Genomic DNA, 14,007 nt, shown 5'->3' on the forward strand with positions numbered 1-14,007 from the left:
AATGTCAATGTTGCAATATTTATATCTAACATTGTTAATGAATTTTAAGCTAACTATATTATTAAATAATATATATATATATATATATATATATAATATGTATTTATAATAAAATTTATGATTAATTACAAAAATTCTCTACATACTATCTAATTAAGTACATATAATTCTTTTATGTATTTTATTCTATTTTAGTAAATTATATTACAGTATTTTATCTTAATTTATTGAGTAAAAAAATTACATTATTTTTAAGTGGTATTATATATATATATATATATATAATTAAATTATACCAAATATATCAATATTTTATTAATTAATCTAACCTAAAATAGTATAAATTTAGATTATATAATTAAATCATAATGTTAGAATATTATATATGTTCATATTTTAAAATGTATAAAGCAAAAATTTATAAATAAATTTTAAAAATAATTAAGAAAAATAATAAATCTTATGTCATAAATATATTTATATATTTTTTAAGAGATTTTAGACCTATTAATAATAAATTAAATATAAATAATAATAAATTAAAATTATTAAATTTTAATTTTTTTTTATAATAATTATGATATTTTTTTATAATTAAGTACAACTATTTATTAAAAATATTTAGATTTTGATTAAATTACTGTAGGAGAAATAAAATAAAAGTGACAATATAAAACAATTATATATTGTTTGAATTAAAAATAATAGAGAATTTGTGTAAAATTTCAACTTGAATTATTTATATATAATATTGTGAAGGAATTTTAAGCTAACCATATTGTTATATTTTTAAAAATATTTATTTATTTAAATAAATTATATATATATATATACACTTATATATGCATATATAATATGTGTTTATAATAAAATTTATAATTAATTATTGAAATTCTTTACATAGTTTTACTTAACTTAAGAATTTAAATTATAATTAATGCATAATTATTACTTTTAAGTTGTATTTAAAATTTTTTATTAGAATTGCTATATATAAAAAATTTACATTACACGAATGTCAAAAATGGAAACAATTATTTGAATATGAATTATATTTAATAAAAAATTTTACAAAAAATAAGCGTATTATCATATTTTCTAAATTTATTTATTTAAATTAATTATAAAAATATAGTCATGTCTAATTATAATAAATATATGAATGAATTTATTATAATATTTTTTCTATTTTTATATAAGTTTAACAAAGATTTATGTTAATATTACCATACAGTTTCTATGTTAATTGTAAAGTCTTACTTATAATTTTAATTTATATGATAATTTATATTAAAAATATAAAATAATGTGAATTTCTTTACATTTATTGCGCTAAAATTTTTTATAAAAATATGATAATACACTTTATTTATTCAAATTGTGAAAATATCAAGATACCAAAAGAAAGATGAGATAAATATTTACCACTTATTATAACTTTAATAATTAAATTTACACTTGATTAGTAAAAAAATAATATACATAGATTACCTTTCATTCAAGTACAAAAGTTTAATATTTACAGATAATAATAATAATAATAATAATAATAATAATAATAATAATAATAATAATAATAATAATAATAATAAAAATAAAAAAATTAAGATTTCATTTACATAATTACAAAATCAAATATACTAAATTTTAATGAGAACTTTCTAGAATCTGCAATGACTTCTATACCAGTAATATGCTTTTAGGTAAAAGTGATCAGCCTTTCATTTGATCATGGTCGTGAAAGGTGTACACATAATTTATAGCTTCAGGCATCTGAACTGTCTCCTTTATATACATACAAATATAAAGTGTGATGTACTCCACCATTAATAGGGTAATTAAAAAGAACATTATAACATCTGGTGAATTCTACTATACTTACCTCACCAGATCCATTTTCACTAGTTATTATAAATCTATAGTGACAAACTCTTTGTCATTCTCTAAATACATAGTTAAATGGTGGTTGGTTAGCCCATGCACACAGATAAAACATACATAATAACAGACCCTTTAGCAAAAGTATAGTCATGAGTTTAGTCAAGAAATGAGTATGAGGCCTATGATGCTTTCTCTCTAATTAGTTTATTCATAATCACAATGAATAACATTTACCAGGATCGGGATCCTATCCTGTTTGCACGCGAACATGAGGGTCATGTTCTCGTATTTTTGCATTTTCGCTTAAGCGAAAATACAAAAACACGGAACATGATCCTCATGTAGCAGGAGGGGATCTTTTTCCCATTTACGACCTTCATTTTTCCAGATTTTTCAAATCGTCTCTAAACTCTATACCCCTAGTGTATCTCTACAACTATTTATACTAATTTCTTTCATCACCATCACTTATAATACACTTTTCTTTATCCATTTCTTACCACTCAGCTAAATAAATTGTGCCTAAGGTCAAGCACATCTGGACTTAGTCCAAATCAAATATTTTAAGGAAAATATGTTTCAGTCATTCTATATCAACCAAACATGCATCACCAATTTTAACAAACAACAAAACTTCAATCTAAACATATATTTATGAGATAAATAAATACAATATTACACTTTCATGAGCACAGTTATATTCAACGTTTTAATGGTGGGATAAAGCTCTCCTTACTTTTATGAGAAGGTTTGTGGAAGATATTGTCCAAAAGATCAAGTTCTTCCTATATGTTATGAAACATAGCACTTTTGAGGTAGGAGAAAAATGGAGAAATAAAAACAAGATTAGAGAACTAAGCTGTGAACAACTTACTTGAGGTCGAGTAGAATAGAAGTCTAGGCTTAGATTTGAAGGTAGTTTGGAGTTCAGGAGAGGTATTTTTGAGAAAGGAAGTGAGAGAATAGAGAGAAGAGTGAGAAGGATTGCTTGATTTATAATACAAGTTTTAAAACAGGGAGATTCCTTAAATACCCTCTTTGGCCTGTTAATTCTAGTTTGAGCGAGACACTTTCTCGCCTGGAAAAGAACATCTGACCAAAATTTTTACACAAGTTTCTAATAATCTTATCTGAGGGAGATCCCTTCTTGCCTAAGTAAGATGGGGACCAAAGAGCTCTCACTTTCTCATGTGCCATCTCGCTTAAGTGAGAGGACAGTTGGAGCGGTGTTCTCCATTCTCACCTGAGCGAGAATTCTCTGAAATGCCTTGTCCAGAATACTTAGTCTCGCCTGAGTGAGACATGTCTTGCTTAATCCAAAATATAAATTCTTCTAATTTAAAATGAAATGTAATAATAAATAAAATATTTGTGCAATTATAAAATGAATGTAACACCCTCTTTTATTTATCTAGTGTTTAATAAATTTTTCTAATATAGGGTGGTATTGGGTTATGTTTTAAATTGATTGAATAGGTGTTTGCTAGAGATCTGGTGCAGGGAGTCTTGCTCAAGCGAGACAGATCTCGCTCAAGTGAGACTAAATGCCCAGAACTGTAACATCCTTATTTTTGTATTATAATTATAGTATTGAATATTGATTGTATATATGAAAATTAATTGGGTTTTAGAGAGTTTAAATGGTGTGAGCTGCAGGATATCTTACTGAAGCGAGAAATGAGTGTCTAGAATTAGGCTCTTTGTAGTGAGGATTCTCTTGCTGTAGCAATGATGCTCTTGCTGTAATGAGGAGCTCTTGTTGCAGCTAGAATGACAAATAACAAAGTGAAATTTTGTCTGATTTTTTCGCTATAGCGAGAGAAGGGCTCGTTGTAGCGAGAATATTGCGAGTCAAGGGGTATTTAAGGGTTTTCAAGTTAGAAAACTTGGATTACAATCCAAGTTTCAAGCTCTCCCCTGTTCTCTCGACCTCTAGCCCTCTCTTCTTAGAAAATCTTCTCAAAATCTCAACTCTCCTTCGAATCTGAGCTCGGGAACTTCACCAATCAACTTCTAATAAGTTCTTGGATCTTTATTTTCTCTTTTTGGTTGTTTTCTCAGGAAAACTTCGTTTCAAGGTAAGAAGTGCTCTATTTTGTGATTTTAAGCATAATAAATAGTTTGTAACCATGAGAGTAATTTATGTATGTATTCTTGTATGATTTTTATGAATGATTGACATTGGATTGTTGTGAAAAGTCTGTTTGGTTGATTTTGGGCGTTAATGATATGTTCGAGTAGTATATTGGTTTGGAACTTAGTTCAAAAGTGCTTTACTAAGCACAATCTTTTACTTGAGTGACGAGGTTAGTATGAAAGGGAGTATGGAATAAGTGTAAAAAAATAAATAAATGGATCTAGTGTGAATAGTTAGAGAGATACATTAGGAGTATATATTCTAGAGACGATGGGAAATATGGGGTAAACGTAGGGTGGTGAGCGACATTTGCGCATGTGTGCACATTCTTTCTGAGAGCGAATGCACCACATGGCCTCACACTCGTTTCCTGACTATAGTCCTGACTATACCTTTGCTAAGGGGCTATTATTGTATACGTTGTATTCGTATGCATGGGCTAACTGGCCACTATTTACCTAGTTGTGTAAGACCTTCAAAACTGTTGGAGGCATCGTATAATTGTGATCACAGTGCACTAGGAGTGCATATATGAAAGGGAGGTGTAATGCCCCAAATTTTGTAATATTGTTTTGATTATTAATATAAATGTATGTGGATTGCTATGTGTTTGTGTGTTTAAGTTATATGATGATGATGGGTATTGAATGGTAGTGCGAATATATGTGTAAATACGTATAGATATGTATTTATTTGTATAATATGATTGAAAGATGAATGTGGACTTGTGGTTGGATTGAAAATATAGCCTAAGTGTGTGCTGCAGGGGTATTTTCACGGTAGAGAGGAGTTCTCGCGGTAAAGAGAAGGCCCTGGGAGAAGTGCGTGAATCTGTTGCACTCTCGCTGTAGCGAGAGAAACAAAAAGGGGTGCATTTTTGGGTGCAGTCTCGCTGTAGGGAGATTCTGCAGAAACCAGAGTGCAGATTCGTCTGAGATTTTCACTGTAATAAGAAGGGGGTATCACTGTAGCGAGGATCCCTCACTGCAACGTAAGATGGCTCGCTGTAGCGAGAATGTCGCGATTCATGAGGTATTTGAGAGGTTAGGGTTCAGAAAATTCATTTCCCACTCTTTCTCTTCATCCCTTCTTCGATTCTCTCGACTCCCAACCCTATTTCACCATTTAAATTGTCTCCAAAGCCATTTGGTTGTAAGATTGAAGGTTGGAATCGTGTTTGGGGCATTTGGAGGTAAGTTCTAAGAGTTAGGGTTTCAATTTTTCGTTCCTCTTCTTCATTTTCTCGGTTTCTCATGAAGTTTTCCATGTGTCTAGAACGAGATCTATGTGGAGAGCCTTTTCATTTCTGAGTTTTGTGTTGGGTCTTCAATATGAGGTAAAGGGGGACTCTTCCCTATCTCATTGTGTTTGAAATCTGTTATTTTGCTATGTGTTGTAATGTGGATGATTGAAATGTAGGAAGATGTGTGTTTTAATGGAATTTATTTGATTGTAGTGAGATTGCGATGGAAAGGTTGTGTAGAATATAGTGTGATAAATGTTGAATAGTGTGTATGATGGAATGAATTGATTAGTATGGATTGCAATGGAAAATATTGTGTTCGAGTACAATATGATTGATATTGAGTATGATGTGTGATGAAATGGTTGATTCCAATGTGGTTGAAATGTGTAGATGTGCCATTGATTGATGTCGAATAATGTGAAATGGGTGAATATATGTGAATGGCATGAAGATTGTGTTTGAAATGTTAGAAAACTATGAATAGTTTAGCGATACACTAGGGGTGTGGAAGATGGGGGGCAGTTGAATTACCTTGTGAAAGAGAGGGTGGTAGTGACACCAATAGTGAGCGTGAGTGCACTACAAGCAATACACTCCCCTCCTGTCTCGACCTCTGACTAACACCTTTGCTTAGGGAGCTCAATACCGCGCACGTTGTATCTGTGAAGCGGGAGCTATCCGGCGACCATCCATGGTGTGAACTAAATAAGTCGCTGAGGTTGAAGGCATCAGGAATTTGTGATCACAATGCTACAGTGAACGTGGCTAGCGTGCAGTAAGCGCACGTGGATGTTGTATGATGATTGTTTGATGGTGCAGTGAGAGCACTTGTTCGTGAGTGAGAATGGAATGATATAATTAGTACCTTGTATTTGTTGATGTATGATTTAAATTATGTTAGAAAATGTGTGGAATGGGTAAGGTGAGACTCTATGCTTGTATAAGTGTGTGTGGTAGTGTAGAGTACTCACCCTTATGTTTATTTTTCAGGTGACTAAGACGATAAGCACCAAATTCAGTGAAAAGAGATGGATGGAACTGCTATAGGACTTAGAAATTTATTTTGAGAACTCTGGTGTATTTAAATTAGTCATGTAGCCATGATTTGATTCAAACTTGTAATCCATCCTTATTTTAAAATACCTTTATGAAACTATATATTGGGAACTAGTTGAATAAAATTTTTATTATTCCCATTTTATTTCGAATTAATTTGAATCTCTTTCGAATATGAGCTCTAACGTTATTTTCTCTTAATCCCAAGAAAAACTTGGACTATACCTCCATTGAAACATTGTGTTTTCCTCTAGATTTCTCGTGAAGAACATAGTCTTAGAGACTAATTTCTAGGTAAGGACAGTTGATCCCAAAACCCTAACTCCTATGTATATGTTTTTAGCTTAAAATTTAGATTCTCTTACTTAGGATGACAAATCCCTAATATTTTCTTAACAAATACAGTGTAAAAATGGATTTTTGAGTATGAAAAACCTATGATATGTTTTAAGGATGAGTTTTTAAGAAGATTTTCATATAAGGGAAAAAGGGATAAACCTGAGGATAAATGATTTTTATAAAGACCGAGAGAGTGTGATCTTTGGCAATGTATTTATAAACTGTATGATCGGGTTGAGTCCGAAGGTGTCTGACCTTTGACACATTGTATTGCTTTGTATGATGTGAAATTGATTGATGAAGAGTGTTTGACTATTTTTGAATGATGAAATCTATTATTAGTGAAAAGTAATGAAAGGAATTAGTGTGAACTTGATTGCATATGAAAGGAAATTATTATGAAAGAGAATTGATGTAAATGATTGATTGATAATTTAACTGTACATGAATGACATAATATGGTGAATTTTTGTTATGAAGAGAAAGAAAAAGAGTAGAAATTGTACTATCATGAGAAAAGTGATAAAAAGAAATGGATATAAATATTTGAGAAGTGTTGAGGAAATATGTGTCATGAAAAACTGACTAAAATGTGTATGGATAGTTACAGCAATACACCAGGAGTATAAAATATGGAGACGATTTGGGAAATCTGCGGGAAACGTAGGGTGGTGAATGACATTCTCTTGTGTATACACAATCTATTGATTGTGAATGCATCACATGGCTCACACCCGTTTCCTGACTATACTTTTGCTAAGGGGCTCTTTTATTGTATACATTGTATCCATGTGCAAGGGCTAACCAGCAACTATCTATACTTATAGAAGACCTCATAGGATCTTAGAGGCAATGATTGTGAATTGTGAGATGTATGATTGTAATAGGTGAGTCATAACGAATTGATTACTGTTGTAACATGGTTATAACACACTTATTATGACATGCTTGTTATGATGCTTGACCTGTTATAGGCTCATTAATATAAAGTACATGAGGTAGTACTATTTTGACATGTATTCTGTATTAAATAATGTTCTATGTATTACTTGATTCATTTACAAAATAAAGGATTTAGTGGGGCGTATGATACTCACCTTTATGACCCATTCTCTAGGAAATGAAATTGAAGAATAAATGAAGGTTGATCTGTTCTAGTATCATATCCTCAACGGAGTTATAGGCAAGACTGCTCTGTTAGAACTTTGATTTCTTTTGAAAATTGTAATAATTGTAATTTAATTTCTATTCAAAGTTGACAAAAATATGTAACTATTTTTATGTTAATTATTCTGAATTTAATATTATTTTGACAAGTTTTGTTATAAATAACAATTTGAAGTATATTTGTAATTTTGATAATTATCTATTTTTAATTTGTAGTTTTCATTCAATTTTTGATAGAAATTTACTTTACCGAAAGGTAGTGTTGTTTATTTATTTATTTCTCATAAGCATATAATATGAATTAAATAAATTGCCAGGATGTAAATTTTTAGTTTTTACTCTGTTTATAAATTTAAAATTCCCGAACTAGTTCTTGTAGTAGTTTGAATACTTTTGAGTTTTCATAAACTAAATAAAAGAAATGTAAGTTCTATATTTTCTTCAATTCTTTAAGCTATAAATATAAAGAAATTCACTTCATTTCTCTTCTTCATTATAAATTATTATCTATATGGAATAAGAAATTAAGGATGTACCAAAAGTAGCTTTGCTACACATTAAGATACATTTAATCTTAAGGTTATTAAGCTACAATTGAGTTATTTAAGAAAATGTATAAGAAATTAAGATAGTCTAACTACACATAAGCCTTAAAAAATTAACATGTAAGAAAAAAATGTATTTTTTGAGTGAAAGTGTAAATTGAAGAATGGACAAAAAAATTAAGAAAATGATATATTAATAAATCAAGAATTAACCTAAACAATAATAAATTAAGAAAATGATATAGTAGCTTCCCGGAAACTCTGCCAAAACTAGAAAGTGAACCGAGGATCCCTATCAGAGATAATAGTATAAGGTATTCCATGCAACCTGACAATCTCTCTGATGTACAACTCTACTAATTTTTCCAAGCTATAGGTCATGTTGATCAGCAAGAAATATGCACTCTTGGTCAGCCTATCAACTATGACCCACACAACCTTATGATTCTTAACTATTTTAGGTAGATGGGAAACAAAATCCATAGTCCCATGGTCCCACTTCCATTCTAGAATTTCCATCATCTGCAACTCTCCTAGAGGACTTCGGTGCTCCACATTTGCCTTCTGGCAATTCAAACAAGCTTTAACAATGTCAACTATCTCTGACTTCATACCTGGCCACCAAAACATCTGCTTCAAATCTTAATGCATCTTGGTAACACCAGGATGAATGTTAAGACTACCCTTATGTCCTTATTCTAGAATTGCTCTCTTTAATTCAGCATCTCGACCTTCGCATGTAAGAATACCATCAGCACCTCTACTAAAACCCTTTGTCTTATCTTTCCCTAAGAGAAATACAATTTGACATAACATAGGATCCCACAGCTGTTTGTCTTTAATTTCCTACAAGAAATTGTTAGTTACCATAATTATGCCACAACTAATCTTTCCAGGTGATAAGTCCACATGTAAGTTCAGGTCTCGAAATTGTTCTACCAAAAGGTTTTCACTAACTCTTAAGGAGAATGCCTGAACCACATTCCTTCTTAATGCATCAGCCCTCACATTAGCTTTTCCTGGATGGTATTGGAGCTGAAAATCATAACCCTGAAGAAATTCTATCCAATGCCTCTGCCTCATATTTAACTCTCACTGGTCAAACAAATACTTCAAACTCTTGTAGTCATTATATACATCAAACTGAGCTCCATAAAGATAGTGTCGCCACACCTTTAGAGCAAAGACTATAGTAGCTAACTCGAGGTCATAGGTCAGGTAATTTTGCTCATGAGTTCGCAACTGGAAAGATGCATAAGCTACCACCTTGCATTAACACACACCTTAATCCCTGAAGTGAAGCATCACAATACACCTCAAATGGTCACTATATACTCGTAATGACCACATCTATTGTAGAATGTTGTCTTTAGGATATCTTTATCCTTTACTCTAGTCTGATGATACCCAGACTTCAAATCAATCTTAGAGAATACTTTGACATCTCTTAACTGGTCCATCGAATCATCAATCCATGGCAACGAATACTTATTCTTGATTGTCAACTTATTCAGCTTAAGATAATCAACACATAATCTAGAACTTCCGTCCTTTTTTTTCACCAAGAGGACTGATGCTCCCCAAGGCAATACACTTGGCCTAATTCACTGTTTCTGCATTAGATTCTCAATCTGCTCCTTAAGCTCCATTAACTTTTTCGACGCCATTTTTTCAGGTGCTACAGACATTGGCTCAGCTCCTGGAATCAAATCTATAGCAAACTCCACCTCTCTATATGGAGGTATTCCAGGAATATCCTCTGGGAAGATCTCAGGGAATTTTCGTACTACTGGTATTGACCGAAGGCTTTACTCAATTTCTGCATTCATAACACTCAACAAAATAAAACAAGATACTCCCTCACCCATGGATGTTTCTACTTGGCGAGTAGAGGTCAATTCAACACAGCCTTGCTGCGCAGGAAAGATTAAACACCTCTAGCCATAATCAATCAGCACACGATTGACAGTTAGCCAATCTATACGTAGGATTACATCTAACCCTGACATTGAGATACAAATAAGATTTACTTCGTACCTTCGTCCCTCAATTACTGTGGGACACCTAACACAAACCGTCGAAGTCTTGATCAAACTTAAAGCAGGTGTTGATAATACCAATTCACATCCTAGATCACTCATCGGCAATCTTAAGTTTCTCACACAAATATCCACAATAAAAGAGTGCATGGCTCTATAATCAAACAACACAGAAAGAGAAGTACCTGCCACTATTGTTGTTCCCTGAACGAGACTTGTCGCCTGGTCTGTCTTTGATGCAGAAGTAGTGAATACACGTCCCTTTGCTCTCGATATAGTTGTCGTTGGAGCTTTAGCCATTTTAGCCTCACAGCGTGCAAGGTGCTGGTAGAAGACGAAACTGCCCCATTAGGTGTAAGACAGTCCCTAACAAGGTGCCCTGGCTTCTGGCACGAGAAACAAACTCTGACATCAGCCTGTGGGCACTGGTTCAGGTAGTGTGGCCCACCACACCTGAAACATTTGACAGTTTGTGGCACTGAGGCTCTAGGAGGTGAAGAAGCTACTCCCTTAGGCTGAAATGTAGAAGTAGCAGTCCCCACTACCACTAGGGCTGATGCTGTCAATCCTCTTGACTGAGATGGTCGAAGGCGTGGTGGCTGACTGTAAGGGCCCTTCTTGGCACCCTTACCTCCATTACCATAATTGATAGCGACTCTACTAGATGGAGCCTTCCTAACTCCACCAACATCCTCGACATTAAGACTCTCTATAATGGTGGCCTGATCCACCAAGTTAGCAGACTCTGTGATCCTCAGAGGGATCAAAATCCTCTTTATGTCAGTTCTCAGCCTGTCTGAAAATCTCTGACATCTTCACTCCTCCGAGGTCGGGTGAGAATAAAACCTGTAGATCTGCTCAAACTATATTGCATACTTATAGACTGATGAGTTCCCTTGCACTAAGCTTAGAAACTCCTGCTCCCTGGCAGCACGAACATGAGAAGTGAAAAACTTCCCCAGAAAACTACTCCTAAACATAGCCCAAGTGATGACTTCACCTTGGGCCTCCAGCATAGCATGAGCTTCGTGTCACCACATCTCTGCGTCCTTGTCAACATATATGCAGCATATAACAACTTCTTCTCCTCGGTGCAATCCATGGTCAGGAAGATCTTCTCAATGTCCTTAATCCAGAGATCAACAACATCTGGTCCATCCACCCCCATGAATAGAGGAGGATCGTTCTTCCTGAACTTTGACAACCCTTAGTATTTAGGAGGAGGTGCAGCTGAGGCAGTAGCTGCTGTAGAATTATATCTAGACTCTGCCTCACAGTGGCTACCATGGCCTCTATGGCGTGAGCCATTTGGTTCACATCCGTAGGAGGGGAGTTTGAAATAGATCTTCTAGGTCTAGCCATCTTTAAAACACAAAATAAAACTAGCTTGGAATCTACACATTCAGCAACATCACAGCATAGCTTTTACACATCGATTCAACTTATAGTGAGATATTCAAACCAAACATACTACAACAATTTAACTAACTAAGTACAACACCACATCAGCATTCTCAATATTCACACAGCATAGCAAACACTTATTTCAACAATCATTTACAGCTTAGCTTAATAGCGAATTATCCATGTAGTATGACTCACCTATAGCTCACCCAAAATCATATACCCAAAAGAGCTTACACAGGTTGTAGAGAACCGAGGTGATCAAGCTCGTTCCCTCATAACTTGGTGCTTCAAAGTTTTGTTATATGATTCACAGCTAGAACCCACTAAATGCATTGTACAGCTGAAGCCTAGTAACCTAATCCCGTAGGTTTACCTAGACCATGCTTTGATACCTCTGAAATGTCATGGCCCTTTTTTATAAGGAGCCAAGAACATTATTTTTACACCACTTACTTATTCGAGATAAATAAATAACGGAGAATATAAGTAAAAAATTTGCTTTCATTCAAAATAAACAAAGTTCCTTACAACAAATATCCAACAAAACAATATAATATTACATTTAATTCATAATACTCAAATACACAAAAGTTTTACTACATAACTCCCTCTATATAAGATCTCAAAATATAAGGAAAAAGGCCTTTAATGTAAATCACTTGACTCCAACCATCTAAAACTTCTCCACTGGCCCCTCATCCTGTGAAGTAGATGCAACCCCTGTTACATCTACTCATATACCACCATACGATCAATGCAGTACACACACACAACAACATAGATAGAAATGCAAGAGTGAGCTTACAAAAATAAAATAAAATCATATATATATATATATATATATATATATATAGCAAAATACTACTCATAGCAATAACCTATCTAATGCATAGCATGAAAACAATTTTCAATTGGTTTCACAACCTAAGTAATCCAGAAGGAACCGAGCTGGTTCGGGAGCGACCCATTCCGGTATCTGGATCCAGACAACACAGCTCAGCATGCTCTATCGCTACATGTCTACCCACCTAAACGTATAACTGGGCTCTATAATGATGCAAGACATATATCTCAGCATGATACAACACTGCTAAAATCATTTCAACAACTTAGCTAAGATAAGTTTATAATAAATCAGCCAAATCTCAGTGTTATTAAATCAACTATCAATAGTTACAACATAGAAAAACAACTTTCAAGTATGAAATCCTTTATATTTCAGTTTTTATCAAAGAGATCTAACAAAACCAACTCAAACCTTTCTTTATAGCATATCAAATAGTTCAAAACATAATTCATAGGCTAAAGTAAGCTCTCCTTACCTTAGAACGGTGATTCACATTAGATCTACCGAATATTGTAACATCTTATATTTTAAATTTCTAATTAAATGGATTTCATAAAAATGTTAACAAAATAGAGATTTTCATTCAAAACAGTAGTTTGAAATACAATTTCATAAAATGGTTCCTAATAAGGAAGGATTACAAATTTGTATCATAACTTGCTACAGGACTAAAATATACATCAATTTCAAACTAAACTTCTAAGTCCTATAGCAATGTCATCCTTCCTTCAAGGGGCCCGGTGCTGATCGTCTTGGTTACCTGAAAATAAGTGTAAGGGTGAGTCCTCTACTCTAGCATAAGCACACAGACAAGCATAAGACTCACCTGAACTATCTCACTCAAGGCACATAACAACAATCACAAGCAGGTACGCTCACTGCACCGAGAACCAATTTATAAATACATGCATTTACACAAACACACGTGCGCTCTCTGCACGTAGCCATGCTTACTGCGGCACTGTGATCACAGATTCCTGATGCCCTCAACCTCAAGGACTTACTCAGTTATGCTATGGATGGTTGCTCGAATAGCTCCCGCTCCACGGATACAACATGTGCGGTATTGAGCCCCCCAGGGAAAGGTGTTAGTCAGAGGCCGAGTCAGGAGGAGAGTGTGTGGCCCGTGGTGCACCTACGCTTACTGTTGGTGTCACCACCACCCTCTCTTCCCCAAGGTATTACTACCGCTCCCATCTTCCACACCTCTAGTGTATCTCTGAACCATTCATAGTTCCAACGCCCAAACGCATCATCATTCATTCAACATGCCATCCACACTCATTTTCAACCATTCACATTATTCAAATTTCAATCAAGGGCATGCCAACATAGTTTCATTC

This window comes from Abrus precatorius, unplaced genomic scaffold (assembly GCF_003935025.1).
Source record: "Abrus precatorius isolate BTA unplaced genomic scaffold, Abrus_2018 Scaffold1, whole genome shotgun sequence".
NCBI lineage: Eukaryota > Viridiplantae > Streptophyta > Magnoliopsida > Fabales > Fabaceae > Abrus > Abrus precatorius.